The sequence below is a fragment of the Passer domesticus genome, chromosome 1, assembly GCF_036417665.1.
Source record: "Passer domesticus isolate bPasDom1 chromosome 1, bPasDom1.hap1, whole genome shotgun sequence".
NCBI classification, from domain to species: domain Eukaryota; kingdom Metazoa; phylum Chordata; class Aves; order Passeriformes; family Passeridae; genus Passer; species Passer domesticus.
The window spans coordinates 157,965,487-157,981,769 of record NC_087474.1 but is presented as its reverse complement, the minus strand read 5'-3'; the positions used below and the strand labels follow the sequence as shown (position 1 = coordinate 157,981,769).

Here is a 16,283-nt window from a genome sequence, read left to right as displayed (position 1 = left end):
AAAACCAGGGAGTTGGGGACCTGAGCTGGATTCCCAGCCACACAAACCTTGGGACCTGATCCTGAGAAAATAATCTCATTTTCCTCCAGTGCAGTCACTCTAGTTCCAAGATTAAAGGAATGCCATGTTCCTTGTGCCCCACAGATTCCCGGCCATTAGCTAAGACCAAGAGAGACATCAAAACTCTTGCCATACCATGAGCCTCTTGCACTGGAGCACAGGATCCCCCAGCACAACCATAGAGAGCCAGAGATAGAAGATTCTCTTTGACACAACACTGACACCAAAATGTTTCAGCCCATCTGAGTCCTCTGAGCACCTCTTACCCTTTTTCTGCCTCCCTATCACCCCAGGGTTTCAGCTCAGTGATATCCCCAGCCTGACAGGCAGGTGATGAGCCTTGAGAGATGCTTGATGTGAAGGATGTGGCAGAAGAAAGGGACTTTGTCCACCTGGGGAGTCATGGAGCAGCCAGGTGGAAGAGAGCTTAATCTGAACAACCTCACTCAGGAAAGCCAGGACCACTGAGTCTGGATCTGCACAGCCCATGCTGTAACAGCAAGGTGCTGGTTTGAGTCAAAAGGCATCAGCCTGCAGGTTATAAAGGCATCTCTGCTACTTCTAAGGGTGCCCTTCACATGCCCTCCACCTCATGTGGCTAAGGATGGGTTCCTGCCTATCCCATGGATGTCATCACCATTTGTTTGCTTTTTAACAACATCAAATGCAGAGGAGAAACTCCTCTCTCTATGAAATTCACCCCAGAAAATCCTGAGTAGTAAAGCAGAGCAACTTGTGGACCAACACTGTTCCTCTGGGTCTTAAACCATCACATTTATTTTTTTTTTTTTCCTTGACTGAATATGTGCTGATCTCATTCATCCTGGGAAAAGCACGGGGTGTTCTCATCCCAGCTATACCTGGCAAGCTGCACACACTGTGACAGAGGGAGCGAACTTCTGATCAGGCTCTGCAGTGGCTGCTGCCCAGCTTCTTGTGGCTCTTTCCCGGAGCGAGAGGCCGGCTTCTTCACCTGGCATTCCTGGGAGAGATGAAGGGTAAGTCAGCAAATCAGCTTCATGCACTGCAGACATCCTCTGCTTTCAGCCATAGCAGAATTAGCTCAGGTCGGGATTTGCTGGTAGCTGGGCAGAAAAACATCAACAGGGCTTTTCCCCCCATCTCCACCTCCTTTGGAGAGAAAAGGCAAGAAAATGTTTTTAACTCGCTGCGTGCAGGCAGGTTGCGGGAGCCGTGGTCCCCGGCACGGCTCAGCAAGCACTGCCGGGGAAATCAACAGGGAACGTTCCTGATGCTATTTTAGACACCGGCAGAAAACGCCGGATAGCAACACCGAGTTCGACGGGGCTGCACAAACCCCGGAGCGGCGGCGGCGCGGAACGCAGGGACCCGCTCCCGCCGATGCGTGTGTGGGTTGTCAGCCGATTTGCTGATGAGCTTGCTAACCACGACGTTGCTTTGACATGTCAGCTGGCGAGCCGGCGTCTGGATGCCTCGGTGTCATGCAGGCAGCTCCGTCTGAGCCCTGCGGAGAGCAGCTTAGATCCGCTGGCCGGGGTTAAAAATGAGCCGCAGTTAAGCTGCTGAAAGGGATCCGCGCTGCCGCCAACGTGAGTGCTCCTGCCAGCGCAGGTGGAAGTGCATGCCTGTCTCCAAGGGGGGATGCAGCCCTGCCGGGTGACTGCCGGCTCCATCGGGAGCGTCCTGGCTGGCTTGCCTGGGAGAGGATGGAAAGAGGGCATTTGTAGGGATTGATGCAGCCAGTGGTGCTGCTGAAGGCAGAGTGTGAGATTAAAGGCGGTATCTGAGCATAAAGATACCGCAACCTGATTTAGGAATAATGAATGTAGCAGGGCTGGCTGCTGCAGGAAATGTCCCCTTTGTAAGTCGGGCTTTTTAGAGCAAAAAAGAGCAATTATGTGGATTCTGCTGCAGCTCATTGTGGTCGGGTTAATTTGGGAAAAGGATGCTTGCTGGCAGCTAAAGGAAGCAGCCTGGCAGAGGGGTTAAAATGTGCAATTATCAGACCAGGCTGGGTTTTGAAATGGTACAATAACCCCAAGACAGGGGAATATTGTTTGGTATGATTTATCTTCTGAAACAGTCAGGAGCAGGAAGACTTTAGTTTAGAGGGCTATTCTTAATAATTTTTTTTTTTTTAATTTTAACAATATTTTCAAAGACAGACCCTGTTTTGCAAAGCCCTGACACCACAATGACAGGCACTGCTGATACCAGCTGTCCTGCCTGCCATCTGAATGCCAGGCCTTCCCAGAAATGCTGCTTGTGAAAGATCCGTCACAGGGAAGTTTTTAACGCCCCGGTTTTGTGTGTGGGTGCAAAAGCACATCTGTGTTTGGGGAGAAGAGACACGAACTGCTCGTTGTACCCCAAACCTGGCTGTGCAGCCAAGAAATTACTGTGGCTGTGATGATGAGTGTTAGGCAGGGCTGTGCTTTTAAAAGGACAGCCTGGCTGGGTTTAACGTGGTGATCCCTCCTGGAGCTTTCAGCGCTCATGGTCTTGGGCATTTCATAGATAAAACTGGTGCCTGTTCCTCAAAAGCTGGTGTCAAATGCCTGGTGCTCCCATAGGACCTCCTGCATGGACACAGCAAGGATACAAGGTCTGAGTTGATTCATAGCTCCAGCTGGGGTGGCATAGTGAAAATGCCATGGAGGGCGACTTGGCAGGGTTGATTTGGACAGGATGGGGATTGGAAAGGAGGGCAAATAGCAGTGAATCTTCCTGGAGAGAAGGTGACCAGGGATCAAAAGGGAGAGATGGCATTGGTGTGTGCTGAGACAGGTCTGGAATGTGAAGGGGACAAGGGTTTGTGATGGCAGGGAGTGCTCCCTGTACTAACCCATCACTGTCTGTACTTGTAGGCAATGCACAAAGCCACAAATGAGAGATATTATAGTTTTGCAAGAAAAGGGGAATGTGCTCCTTCCTCATTTCTCTATTAAAGTTTACATTGCAAACTGTGCCTCAGCTCTCCTTCCAGAGGGAAAAGAGCAGTTGCTGTGAAGGCTTATTTTCTTAAAAACAGTAGCACAAGGAACTTAAAGCACAACCTTCCTCTGACATAACCTTACTCTGGTCTCAGTCCCAGTGGCTGCTTCAGGACTGACCAGAACCAAACCATTCAGCAGTGTAACAGCACATCCTCTGCAGAAGCAGCAGCCTACCTTGGAGGGCTACTTCATTTTCATTCATTAAATTTACTGTCTGTATTATTTTGTTCAATGCTGTTGAGGAAAAAGGGTCCTCTCTGCTGAGCATTCCTGTTAAAACATGCCTATTAAACCTCACCCCACAAAATCACAGGGGCTGGCTGGTGCTAGTGGCAGCTGGAAGGTTACAGGAACCAAGCACAGACCAATGTTGCTGCTGTCAAAGGCCAGGGGTCTGCTGGTATGAAAGCAAGAACAATGAGTGGGGGAGGTTTTACAGCTTTCTAGCTGGCAGGAGACGTTCCCGATGTCTTTTTCCTTCCCCCTTCATCTAATGTGAAAAAGGAGATGGAGTAAAGGCTGTCCCTTCGTGGTTTGTGGCTTGTTAATAGCTTTTCAGGCAGAGGTTGGGAGGAACCAGTTAACACCTGGGCACTCCTGTAATTTAGTTCTTCCAGCAACTAATGCTGGTTCATGATCTGTGTTTTCAGAAACCTCTCCATCCAACTCTGAAGCATGGTCACTGTTTTGCTTGGCAGGGATCAGAATCCTGGTTATCACTTGCTATTGACAGGGGCATAGCATTTTATCCTTCCCACCTTCCCTCCATGAAAAGATGGAGCAACTGATCACACTGAGCAAACTGATCCACACTGCTCTTTCTCCTGGGCTGACATCACAGGGTGGCTTTCTCTGCCATGGAGCCCTGTGTCAGTGCAAGCTGCTCTGAGAACATGGACCCAGACCCAAAACTGGGTGAGGGCAAGGGCCTCCAACACCCCACAGCAAGGAGAATTGTATCACATGCACAGCAAACACTTTGCCAGTGGCTGCACCATACACTGAAGCAACCACACAGCCTGCAGCCCTGATACAAAACCACTGACCTGAACAGCAGCCAGATCATTTTTCTTATGAGAATGCACCATTCTTGAGCAATTTTTCCAGCACATCCCACGCAAACAGGTTTCCTGTGAACACTGCACGGCAGCATTTACCATCTCATGCCAGCTCTTGTTTTTCCCTAATGGCAGGGGTTGGGAGGGCTCTCACGTATCACTGGTGTGTCAGTGCTGGTGGGCACAGAGTCTGAGGGGTATCCTCATGGAAAGTTGAGCACTGAACCCTTTCATGTCACCAGTTCTGCTGAAGACAGAATTACAGGATGCTTTGGGTTGGAAGGGATCTTAAAGATCATCTATTTCCAACCTTAAGTTAGACTAGGTCACACCTTTCTGCAGAAATCTGAGATCCTGGACCTTGCACATGCATACTAGTCTAATAACACATTCTTCATCTTCTTATCACTGCAACAGCTTTTCCAGGAAGGGCACGTTCACTCATCCCAGCTGGCATGCAGGGGGTTGCAGAAGCAGTGTTGATCCCTTAACACTGACACTAACTCCAGTTGTTTGGGATATTATGCTAAATTAGCTGATCTTCTTGGTGTAAAAACGAAATGTGAAGGGAAATGGACAGTATCTGTAGAGTCTCATTTATGGCCCAGTGTATTTTGTGCCCACTCTGACCTGGAGTTTAAGCTACTGTGGAAGCAAGGAGATTTTAAGGCATTTTTTTGGCCCAATTTATCAACTTCCATTGCACAACAGCACCTCGGGGCAGCCAGGGTGTATCACCAGATACATTAACTGGGCTTCTTAGTGGTGAGTGATGGCCATGTGCTATTTGTTCATAACTAAGAAAAATAAATGGCCAAAATCCCTCTCTTCCCACATGGCAGAGAGAGGGATGTTTCTACAGGAGCAGCTCTGCTCCTTGGCAGCCACTACTTTTTGATCCAAGCTTGCAATATCCTCATGTCCCTCATTTCTGTATGCAGGAGGGATGAGGAAGTAAAAGCAGCTGTGCTTCTCCTACTTGTCTGGCCCTGGTACCCCATACATTGATCTGATGGGAAGACCAGGGCAAAAAAGGTATTTATTCAAGATGATCTAATTAACATTTCCCATATTGTCTCATTTGGTAAGAGACTGATACTCTATATCTCCCTTGATCACCCTGAAAAGTCAAACCTGCCAAAAAAGGATTGAGGGATAAAAAGAAAAGAGCAGAAATTGAGTATTTTCCTTTATTTGTAATGCAATGCAGTAAATAATGTTCAGAAGTGGCAAATGCCCAGGGAAAAGCATTTTATCATACAATTTTACAAGAGAGAAAAGAAGCAAACCCAGTAGTTATGGATTCAGTGGCTAGAGTGGATTGAGCCCTGTCCCTGTGCAGTACTGCAGTCAGTCTGATCAACCTCCCATGTCTCTTGCACTTGTCCTGTAGGACACATATGAGGGTATTTGAGGTGATTCTTACCTAATTGTCAGGCACAGAATCAACTTATGTCTGGGATCATGACTGTGCTGTGAGCTGTGAGCTTCTGGGTTTGATTCCTGTGTTCACAAACTTCAAGCAAGTACCTGTTGGGAGAGAATGAGCTGGGTGGTAAGCTAGGTTCTTGCCATTGTCAGAGGATTCAGTGTGGTTTGGAAGAAAGGCAAGAGACTATAGGGAAACAATTCTCATATACACAAGTCTACAGAGAAAGCAACGATCAGCACACAAAGAAAAACACAGCTTAACTTTAGCAACCTACAAAATTCACAGCACTGGTACTGCACAGGGGGGGCTTGGCATGATATGTGAAAAAGTTAAGTGGCCCCAAGAGTGAAAAAACATGGACAGCTGGCAGAATATTATTCAGTTCTCATCAGAGCATCCGAATTCCCCCTCAGTGAGCTGCACAAGGCTGCAGAGCAGTCTGTAATCGGGAAGCTTGGCAGTGATGGCAGAGATGTTCCTGGCATCCATTTTGACCAGTCCATTGTGCAGCCGGGTCTGCAGAGCCTCTTTGGGTACCAGAGAGAACAGAGGCCTCCCTGCAATTGGGCAAGAGCTGTGGCTCTCCACACATTGGACAGGATCCACTTCAGCCCCCGGCACAAAGCCCTGGGAGCAACGGAGCCAGGGCCACGTTGCCTCTTTGTACCGAGTCTGGGCAGACGCATCCAGGTCACTCACTCCAGACAGCATTCATGACCTGTGTCTTTGCTGTTTTTCAGTCGCCCAGAGGGGAGCTCAGAGCCTTGGCAGCAGCCCTGTCACAGTCCCTGGAGTTCCTGGGCTGTCCTGCCTGTTGAAGCACGGCTGGAGCGTGTGGCAGCTCAGGAACTTGGGAAGAGGCCACCACGTCCAGCTTGGATGTGATGTGCCTCACCCCACGGTGCCTTTTGGGTTCATTTAGGCACTCAGCTCATTCTTCAATGGCTGAAGGGAGATCCAAGAACAGGATTTAGCTGTGGCTCACCCTCCCTTTCTCCTCCTCAATCCTCTAGAAAGAATAAATACTAAAGAAAATGAAGGTCATCCACGGCCAAGGCAAGTCCATGCTAATCCCTCTCTGGAGTCTTGACTGAGTGCAGCTTTTAAGTCCTGGGAAGTATTAGGAAATGGATAATAGAACAGGAAATGCCAGATTTTGGTAGCTGTGAAAAGGAGACACACACATTACCCATGCCATAAAGAGGAGGGTTTCCCTCTCCTCCCAGGCTATGGATGCTAGAACTGAATGGACATGGTGTCCAAATTGGGTGAAAAAAGACTGTGCCACTCTTCTTGAGGGGCTTACAGGGAGGGGGCCACACTGGGGAAAAGCCAATGGCTTAAGGATGACTTTCCTTCTTGGTGCCTACCCCTCCTGTGCTTGACCCCATGGAATTTTCAGTAGGCACCCTTGCATGCATTTGAGAGGGGAAGAAAACCTGTCTGACAGCCCATTGCTCTAGCAGATCTTCCCTTTCATTTCTGAGCCCAGCTCAAAAAGGACTTTTCTCTGCCATCCTGGAGAAAGAACTGAAAGTGCATGATCAGCTGAAAAAGCAAGCTCAAACAGCTGCAAGCAAACCTGACACCTTCTGCAACATCCAAGAGTCCAGAAACTTCATTTGGTTTGTTTCTACACAACTGATCAATTGAAACCAATCGATGAAATGCTGGGGGTTGCCACATTCCTGCCTCCACCCCATGGGCTCTGCCTGATCCTGATCCCAACAGCAGCCCAGAGCTGGCTCCCATGCAAGTGCACACACAATTACATATCCTCCAGTGACATCTGATCCTCCGGGATATCTCATGGGTGTCTAATTATTATCTAAAGCCCAGCCTGGACAAAACAGAGTTTTTTTTTATTCCTTTTCTCACAAATCTTTTATCTAAATCTTCTCAAAACACAGAGGGCAACATGATGGTTTATCTGCCATGCAGGCACCTCCTCCTGCTCTTCTTCAAAGCCTGTGAATTGAGGCTGCAGTTAAATCTTGCAGAATTTAAGCCCAGCTTCTCCAGCCCTGCAGGTAAAACTCTTGCATATCTCTTCCTTCATCTGTTACTGAAGCACTTCTCCTGGGCCCTGATCACACTTCAGTCTTATCCATTCACGATACCACCATGGAGATTTTTCTCCTAACCTTTCTCTTTTGTCCTGTTTCTCAGGCTGTACCCCTTCATGGGTTCATCCCTTCCAATGACACCAAACTCAGGTCTTTGCTGTCAATGCCCTGTGACTTCTCTGTCCATAGCCCTTCCCACCAACAACCAGCCCACAATGATGGCCAGCCTCCTTTCTATCATGTCTTTGGAAGTGCTCCTCAAAAAACCTCCAAAAATCAGTCTCTGGTAGAAACCCATCTTTGCTCCCAGTATCTGCATACTGGTCATGTTGCCACACAACACATTGGCAAACATCACTTTCCTTCTCCATGTTCCCATTTGTCTGAGCCACCCATTTTCCTATGTCTTAATCTTGGAATAGCAAGAGTGAGGATTTGTTGCGTAGCACAGCTCAGCCCAGCTGCAGCTTCTTGTCCTATGGCAACAGGAGCCAGGATTAATAACAGCAAGGTGGTGACTCATTAAAACCAATAACCTCAATAATTAGACTTACTTAACTTTTCCAATTGTATAAACAGCTGAGAAAAAAAAAATAGAATCTTAGGCTTTTCCAATATTTTTCCTTCTTCCAGTTTCCCACACAGAAATTGTCAGTGTTGGCACTTGTCACAGTCAAATTTCCTCTCTCTCCACACAACAGTAAATTCATGGAGTGAAGTGAATGTTTGCTTTGTCCATACTCTGTGAGTGCTGAAGACTCTCCAGCATCTCTTTGCTCTGAGCAAGGAGGAAACCAGCTGCAGCCCTGCCTTGGTGCCAACATTGTTCCAGCTGCTGTTGCTATAGGAAAAAAACCAAAGGCAGAACTGTCTAAGTTTCAAGTTCCTGAAAAAATCTGTTTAAGTCAGCAGGGATAGAATCTGGATGCAAATTTCTCTCCAGATCTCATGATCAGTGGGTGCCCTCTACCACTTCATTCAGCTGCTGCTGGTTGAAGCTGCATCCTGGTACAGCCTCTATGCTCCTCCTGTGATCTGCCCCTCTTAACACTTCCCTGCCCATTGCCAGAGGGAGAGAAAGAGGCTTGGACCAAGGAAAAAGCTGCCCATGGGATTAACAGAGGGTGTCTGTGGGACAAGGAGCCATCAAAGTAGGACAGAGCTCAGAGAGCACTGGAGAGAAAGGTAGCCTGGGGGCAAAACACTGGGACAAGCCAGCTGGTGAGATAAGGAGAAATCAGGATGGCAGGGGGTGGGAGAGAGGAGGCAAGGAACCAGGGAGGAAGACCTGAGAGGACTGAGATGAAAAGGCAATGAAGAGACCAAACTGCTAAGAGAGGTGGGCATCATCCCTGGGCAGAGCCTCACACTCCACTCCTCTTTCTCAGTCCTTGTCCCTGCATTTTGGGCACACCAGGACCTTGTGTTTAACTTTGTCCTTCTTTAATTTCAAAGGACCTCGGTCCCCTGTAGCTGATGTGGCTGCAGAACCAGCACTGCCCTGGAAATGGCTGCTCTGACCCCAGCTGGGCAACTGCCCTGCTGCCAGCATTGAGGGAACCTTAGTATGGATCAGACCTCAGGAACCTGACTGCCAAACCTGCCCTACAGACCTCACCCCCCTCCCAAAAGAAGCACACCAGTGAGTACAATAATATGGAGTTAAAAATGGAAAGTGCTTTTGGAGAGAGATCAGCTGCTTTGTGAGGCAGCTGTATGTTCTGGAGCTCCTTTTGATGTAAATGTGTGAAATTACACATTTATTGCAGGATTCAAATGTAGCCATGGCAACATGATTATCAAACAGTTTCATATGGAAGTGTAAATCCATACAGGTTTCTGGCTGGCAAGATTAAACTGCCCAGAGACAGAGCTCAATGTATTCCAAGCCCAGACCCCCCGTGCCCAAAAGGATTCATCTCTGGCTTCTGTGCCTGGGAAAAAATTCCATTTCTTTGCAAGCAAATTGGCTCCACTCAAGTGGGCCAACCACCAAACAGATGAAGAGCACTAAACAGGCCAGCGCCCTCAGCAGAGAGGCAGCACCAGGTACCCCCCTGCATGCTGCTGTACAAGGTGACCCTGTCCTGAAGGCTGATTTGGACAAACTCCTCTGCTCAGCCTTGCAAGGGCCAGGGACAGTTCAGCCAGGAGCTGTGTCTGCAGAGCAGGTTTCAGTTACACCTCGAGCATCATCAGGCTATATTCATAGAGTCCCTGGGCAGGAAAACAGGCTGGGCAGCCAAAGACACCCCCTCACCTCATGTGACAGTGATCTGGTGACATGGTGACATCTGAAGAGGGGACAGCAACGCTGGCATGTGTACTGGCTGCAAGTAGGAAAGGGCTGTGCCCTTATAGCCTCAAAACCATGACCTTGACGGCCATTCCTTGGAAACAGGGCCCGTCCATTAATTTTCCACAGCTGTCAATTCCAGGCTGAGCCACAGTGTCACAGCCAAGGAAAGTCAGGCACAGTCTCCTCCCCTGGATATGCAGCAGGCTCTGACACCTCATGTAACAGTGTCTGCACATAGACTGGGCTCAGCTCAGGGTCCTTGTGTGTCTGGAGTGATAAGTGATGAGTATAATCAGGTGGACTGTGAAACAACAAGGGAAAGGGAAAGAAAGAGAGAAAAAATAAAAATAAAAAAGAAAAAAGGAACATGCACCCCAGCACGGAAACAGACTGGTGGGAAGGAAATAGAGGTTTTAAATAGGCACAAAAAGATTGGCAGAATTTGGCTGTAAATGAAAACAGAGTAGTGGAAGGGCAGAACTTTGTCCTTTTTTTTCCTTTTTTTTTCCTGAGCCTTGATGAGGCTCTTTCACTGAGAAACACAAAAGTAGGGCACAGTCCTGCAGCGGGCACCCGGGGTATCCACAGTCCCGAGGTTTGGGGATCTGCAGCAGGAGCCCTGGCATCCATCTGGAACCAGTGGAAAAGCAGGTTATCTCCACAACAACGTGGTGAGCAGCTTCATGGGACACCTAAAGCATCTGATGGAAATGCCCTCGAGCCATCACATAGGAATTCAAAGGATGGCTTCTCAGTAGGATGTTCCTATAGTTAATTAACCTCTGGTCCTGATTTTCAGCGGGAACATCTCATGTTTTCATCTCCAGCAAATGACTCTAATAGATTTGACAGCCTGCTTTCAACTGGCACCCTCTTCTGCTGCAGATATTTCTGGGCAAAATCCCTTCTCACCTTCCCTACTGCAGAGTAAATATCCTGGAGCTCCACCACACTCCTGTTTCCAAACCTGTGAAGTCCCAGATGGTCCATCAACCATCCTCCTCAGTTTCTTTCTCGGCATCATGAGACTTCTTGCAGAATCTCTTTACCTTTTCTCAGGGACTTTTTAAATAGTGCTGTTTCACAGAGGATTTTTGTGTTCGGAAAAAATATAGGCTGTTGGCACTAAACGCAGACCCTTCTCAGTAAACATGAAGCACTTGACTTTAAAAGCGACAAACCTTGCTTTTTAATTTAAAAAAGATTCATTTTCCCAAGCCTATTTAGAAAATAAAGAAAAACTATTGCTGTGCTAATTGCTGTTACCAAATGATTTTCACATCATCTCCCACCTGTGGCCACACAGATACAGGTCGTGTAAATGGACTTGGCATTCCAGGCTGCCGCAGATCAAGTATCAGCTTTCTGGCTAACCATGAATTATCACAAAAAAATAAAGGCATCCCAGCCCTGTCGTTAATTCTGCCTGAGTATCATGACTTGGGAGTGCTGCTGTGCTGTGCTGCCATGCCATCTGCTCCCCAAATTTGGCCTCTGCTCCTTGAGAGAATGAACCAAACCTCCCAAAGAGGGGAGGTGAAGTTATTGCCCACATCTCCTCATTCCCCTCGCTGCAGTGCTTTCATCTCTATGCTATATTAGCATTCTGGAGAGCACTAATGGGTGTGAAGTGGCTTAAAGCCATTTTCTTTATTGCTGGATTAGTGCTGGAAGGGTATGAAACTGCCGGCGCTCGGCTCCAGCACGTCAGAGCTTTCTGCTCCAAGCAGACACGAGCGCTCAGAGCCCCGGCCCGCCTCGCACAGCCCAGCTCACTGCTTTTATGAATGGAGTTAAAAACAACACACGCCGTGAAGCTGTTGCTTAGAAGCTTTTTTTTCTTCCTGGTGTCCTGACTGCTCCGGCCAATACAAGCCCCAGTGCTCCGGAGCAGTGCACAGCCATGAAAACAAGGAAGTGGGCAGAAAAAGCAAAGCACAGGTTGCCTATCTGTTCCCTGCCTGCCTTTAGTTGAGCAATTATACAACTCCAGATCTGTGATTATTCCTGGCAAGGTTTGTTCATCTCATGGGAGACTTTTGGAACAACACAGTGCTTTTGTAGGGAGTGTCAACCACCAGGCAAACGTGTCTTCCAGATCAGATTTTTTTTTTTTAAATATGTAAGTAATTGTTTCTTTACAGATTGGTCTTTGCCTTTTAATGACTCACATTTCTACCTTGTCAGCTTTCAGCACGGGCCCTGCCCTCCCTCCCAGTGCTACAATCCTCCCAGATCTCACCCACAGTGCCAGGTCACACCAGGTGAAATCCTGAAGGATGAGAATCCATTTTGTCGGCGCCCTGTCCAGGTGCTCTGCTTACAGGGGCTGCTTTTTTGGGGGCTGCAGAAAATACAGGCACAGCAGTCAGAAGACATAAAACCGAGGTACAAACCTGCCTCTAAAACACTGAAATAGGGTTTTGTCTGTGGTTTATTTTTTGGACAAACCCAGATGCATTTTCATGGCAATGGTGACAGATTCTCATCCCCAGCACTGCTGCTGTGCCAAGAGTCTCATTCCCACTCTGGCCTCCTGAAGTGCAAACATGCTCTTGAAAATAAAGAGGGAGAAGGCTTAAACACCCCTAAAACTAATTCATTAGCTTTAAGCTCAGTGCAATATAACTGCACCTTTTTAAGAGGGGATTTTTTTTTTGTTGTTTTCTGAAGCTTTTCCCCCTTCACTGCTCTCTGAAAATGTATTCAACGTGAAGCAGGGAGCAATTATGGAAAATTTCAGGATGGATGGTTAAAGCATGGCCAACTTGTAAAGTAATTGGAAATGCAGAAAGAAAATGTTTGGCAACACGGGATAAAAGGTGCTGTGTAAGTGGAGGATTTTTTCTTATTGCGAACTGTCCTCTCTGATACGTTAATTGTGTTTGGCCTGATCCCTTGACAGTCCATTAATTCGTTGTCCAATTGCAGGCTGCTGAGGGCAGATAAATTTCAGGCTATTATGGGAACACCCTAGAAGTTTGTATAGAAAGGAAACTCTCTGTTTCCTGTATCATCCTTCTGGGGATCTTGAAAGAGTTCACAAAAGCCACTTAAGCAAACTTTCTATGCTGGATAACGGAAGGAAAGGAAGCTGTGAACAAGCAAACAACACTCAATTCCATGAGACAAGAGATACTCATAGGTCATTTGAGAGAAAGTAAAGTCTGTGAATGAAATGCACACACACACACGCAGAAGATATTTTGTACTCTGAAAATAATGGGTATTTCTGCACCCCTGCACTCTCTCTGATTAAAAACAATGTAAATCCTGCAAACCACCAGTGAGACAGGTGGTGGAACATCCATCCCTGCAAGGGGTTTCTTTCTTTCTTTCTTTCTTTCTTTCTTTCTTTCTTTCTTTCTTTCTTTCTTTCTTTCTTTCTTTCTTTCTTTCTTTCTTTCTTTCTTTCTTTTTCTTTCTTTCTTTCTTTCTTTCTTTCTTTCTTTCTTTCTTTCTTTCTTTCTTTCTTTCTTTCTTTCTTTCTTTCTTTCTTTCTTTCTTTCTTTCTTTCTTTCTTTCTTTCTTTCTTTTTCTTTCTCTCTTTCTTTCTTTCTTTCATTAACAGTGCAGCTGCCAGAGCTCTGCTACAACCAGCTCTGTGCTGTTTCTCACCCACAGATAAAAACCAAAGGTCTGAAGAGCTCTAAGTTTCCCCACGGCTGGCTTCAAGTGCAAAATTCACACAGAGCTCAGGGAGCTGGGGCAAAACTCAGCATTCAGGCATTCTAAACACAGCCTTCAAGCCCAGGAAATATTGGGGGGTTCCAATTTATAGGCTTGTCCCTGTCTCTGAATTTTACGCCAGTAATCTAAGGAGGTGAGGTTGGTCCAACAGTGCAGTGTGTCCCTTTTCCTGAGAAGTTTTAAATATCTTGGCTTCAGCTGCATTTCAGAGGGAGATCAAAACAGAGAGAGGATGAAATGCTCTAAGTTTGTTAAAATAAGCTCTTAGTGGAGGAAATTTGTAGCTCATCTGAAATATGGGGTTTGTGGCATTTGATGGGAGTACATCCATGTGTTAGAGAGACTTTGTATCTATTCAAACCACAGGAAAACAGGTTCAAGTTTGCAGTCAACAACAAGGCACGGTCCTTTAAGAAGAAATGGTTTGGGAGAATACTTGGTTAGCAGGAAACTACCTGGGCAGTGACTGAAAATTTTTTAAAGGCATTTAGGAAATCAATTCATCAATTGTGAAAATATATTTTTTTTTTCTAGCAGATTCTACAACATATGCCTATGGTCTGACTAAAACCACTAATGGTAGGGTGGGGCAGGAGGGGGGGGGGAAGGAAAAGAGCAAGGAAAATATATTAAATATTTGTCAGCTGAAAAAAATAAAAAGGTTTTGTTCAAATTTGGGGCAATCCATTAAGGCCAGTTCTTGTTTAATTGTGACTGGGGAAGGCCTTTTCTGGCAGAAATATAGCTGATTATTTGACAGGAAAAATCTAAACTCCTCAAAAACATTTCTCCTAGTCTCTTCTCAAAGTTACTCACAGGAACAGTACTTCCCTGGGGAGCTTGTTAAACCTCCCAAATAACCTCACTGCTAGGAACTTTCTCTCAGTTTTACAAACTTCTTTATCTTCAGCTGTAACCTCTTGAGTTTGCTCTCCAGGTTTCAAATGATCTCCATTCAAATAATCTGTTGTCCTTCTGTGCTCTGGCCCAGGTGAGGGCCAACACGTCCCTGTGGAGAGCATCCATCTGCCCAGGGTAACTGCATCGCCAGTCCAAAGAAATGGGCTGAATCCATTCAAGGAGAAAAGTTCTTTATTCCTGTTCTGACAGTAATACAAAACTTTTGGTCCTACCAAAGCAGCCTTGAATCTTTGAGGTGCTTAAGTCAAGAGCTTAGTTGCCAGGCTCCCGATATAAATAAGGAAAGAAGCTGCTGAACTGATAGGATTGTCTAAGGAAGAAGAGCAGCAGGAAAGCACAACTCCATCCTAATCTTCTGGTCTCTGCTGTTGGCACAGTGTTCATGCACACAGGCCACCTTCAGGTCCCCCTTCAGCAGGTTGTGTTGTAGCCCTTGGAAGGTCTGGTAAGTGTTTGAGGGAAAATTATGAAATTGCTTGAGGAGAAACTGGAAAATGAAGCTCTTTTTATAGGAGTCAGAAGTGAGAACTGGAGGCTGATTCGTTCTGTGAAAGGGCCTGACCATGACCTGGCAGCCTTGGCAGGCCCACACAAGGTGTAGGACCGTGGCATGAGTCAATGTGTGCGGTTTCTTCAACAGAAAATTATACTTCTTTTTTTTTAGGATTTCTTACCAAATCTATTGGATGAACTGATTCATCCCAAGACTAAACTCTTACAATTCCTTAGGCAGAGTTCTGGGGTTCCACAGTGTATTGCTATGTATTTATCCCCACAAAAATGTCTGCAAATTGCATTACCTATCCCACATTCCAAAAGGCTTCTATTCAGGGCAGTCATTTAAGGAGAGCACTGTATTTGTGGGGGTCTTCGTAAGGGCCCCTACAGAGTTCAAGCAGTGCCTGGGCAATGTCATAAGGTTTAGTTTTAGGTTCTGCAAGGAGCAGGGAGTTGGAGTAAATGACCCTTATGGGTCCTTTCCAAATTGAGATATTCTGTGATTCTACAGAGCACAAGAAGATGAAAAGGAAAAGTTACTCCTTTTCAGAGAAAGTGGTTTTAAAATCATTTCGGTTGAAAAGTGACACTAGAGCTCAAGAACAGTGGTGTGAAGTATCCACATTGTACTTCAGGTAGAGGGACTTGCACAAGTCCAACACTGCATGAAAATCAGTGACTGGGGTGACATTCAGGTCTAGGAAAAAGGGAAAAAGTACTAAACACAATTAATTCAAAACAATTGGTTTGAGTTAATTCCAAAAACTCGGAATGTTTCAGTTTACACTCATCTTTTAGGAGCAGCAGGTTGGGGGTGGTGGGGAATGATTAAAAGAATCCTAAAAAATCCCAGTATTTTGTAGGGGATTTCCACTGCAATCAACTATGGAATTTCATTTTTTCCTCAAAGTTTAAAATTACTTTCATAATAAACACTTTAGGGTCTGCAGCTGTTTGGTTCTCTGGTTGTGTTTGGAAATTCAAGCAATTAGAATAAAAAGTATTCACCCAATTTGGTTTCTCAGTCACAACTAAAACAGCCTGCTTGGGGTTATTCTTGAAACTTGGGTTGCTTAAGTAATTTAAATAGATTTCTATTTCAGAAACAACACAAGAGCCAACAATTTCACAACTAAATGCTCGAGGGCTACAAAACTTGGCTTCACCTAAGACTCTTAACATTGTTTTTCATTATCTTAATCACTAGGTTCTTTACATACTAATTTTCCATCCCGTTGCCAACCAGTGCCAATCCAACTCGCTTTTCCATCACCCAGGTGA

At 46.2% G+C, this 16,283-nt stretch overlaps 1 protein-coding gene across 2 annotated transcripts in view; it reads left to right on the top strand.

Annotated features, from left to right (window-relative positions):
* Window positions 1–892: 892 nt before the first annotated feature.
* Window positions 893–16,283, top strand: part of SLC45A4 (solute carrier family 45 member 4) — an 85,096-nt gene continuing 69,705 nt past the window's right edge. The window contains exon 1 of one of the 2 annotated variants that reach the window (XM_064398776.1): window positions 893–1,058. The gene's annotated coding sequence lies outside the window, so the exon portion shown is untranslated. Of the gene's footprint in view, window positions 1,059–1,202; window positions 1,632–16,283 lie in introns of those variants that run through there. The other variant, XM_064398766.1, reaches the window with a different exon arrangement.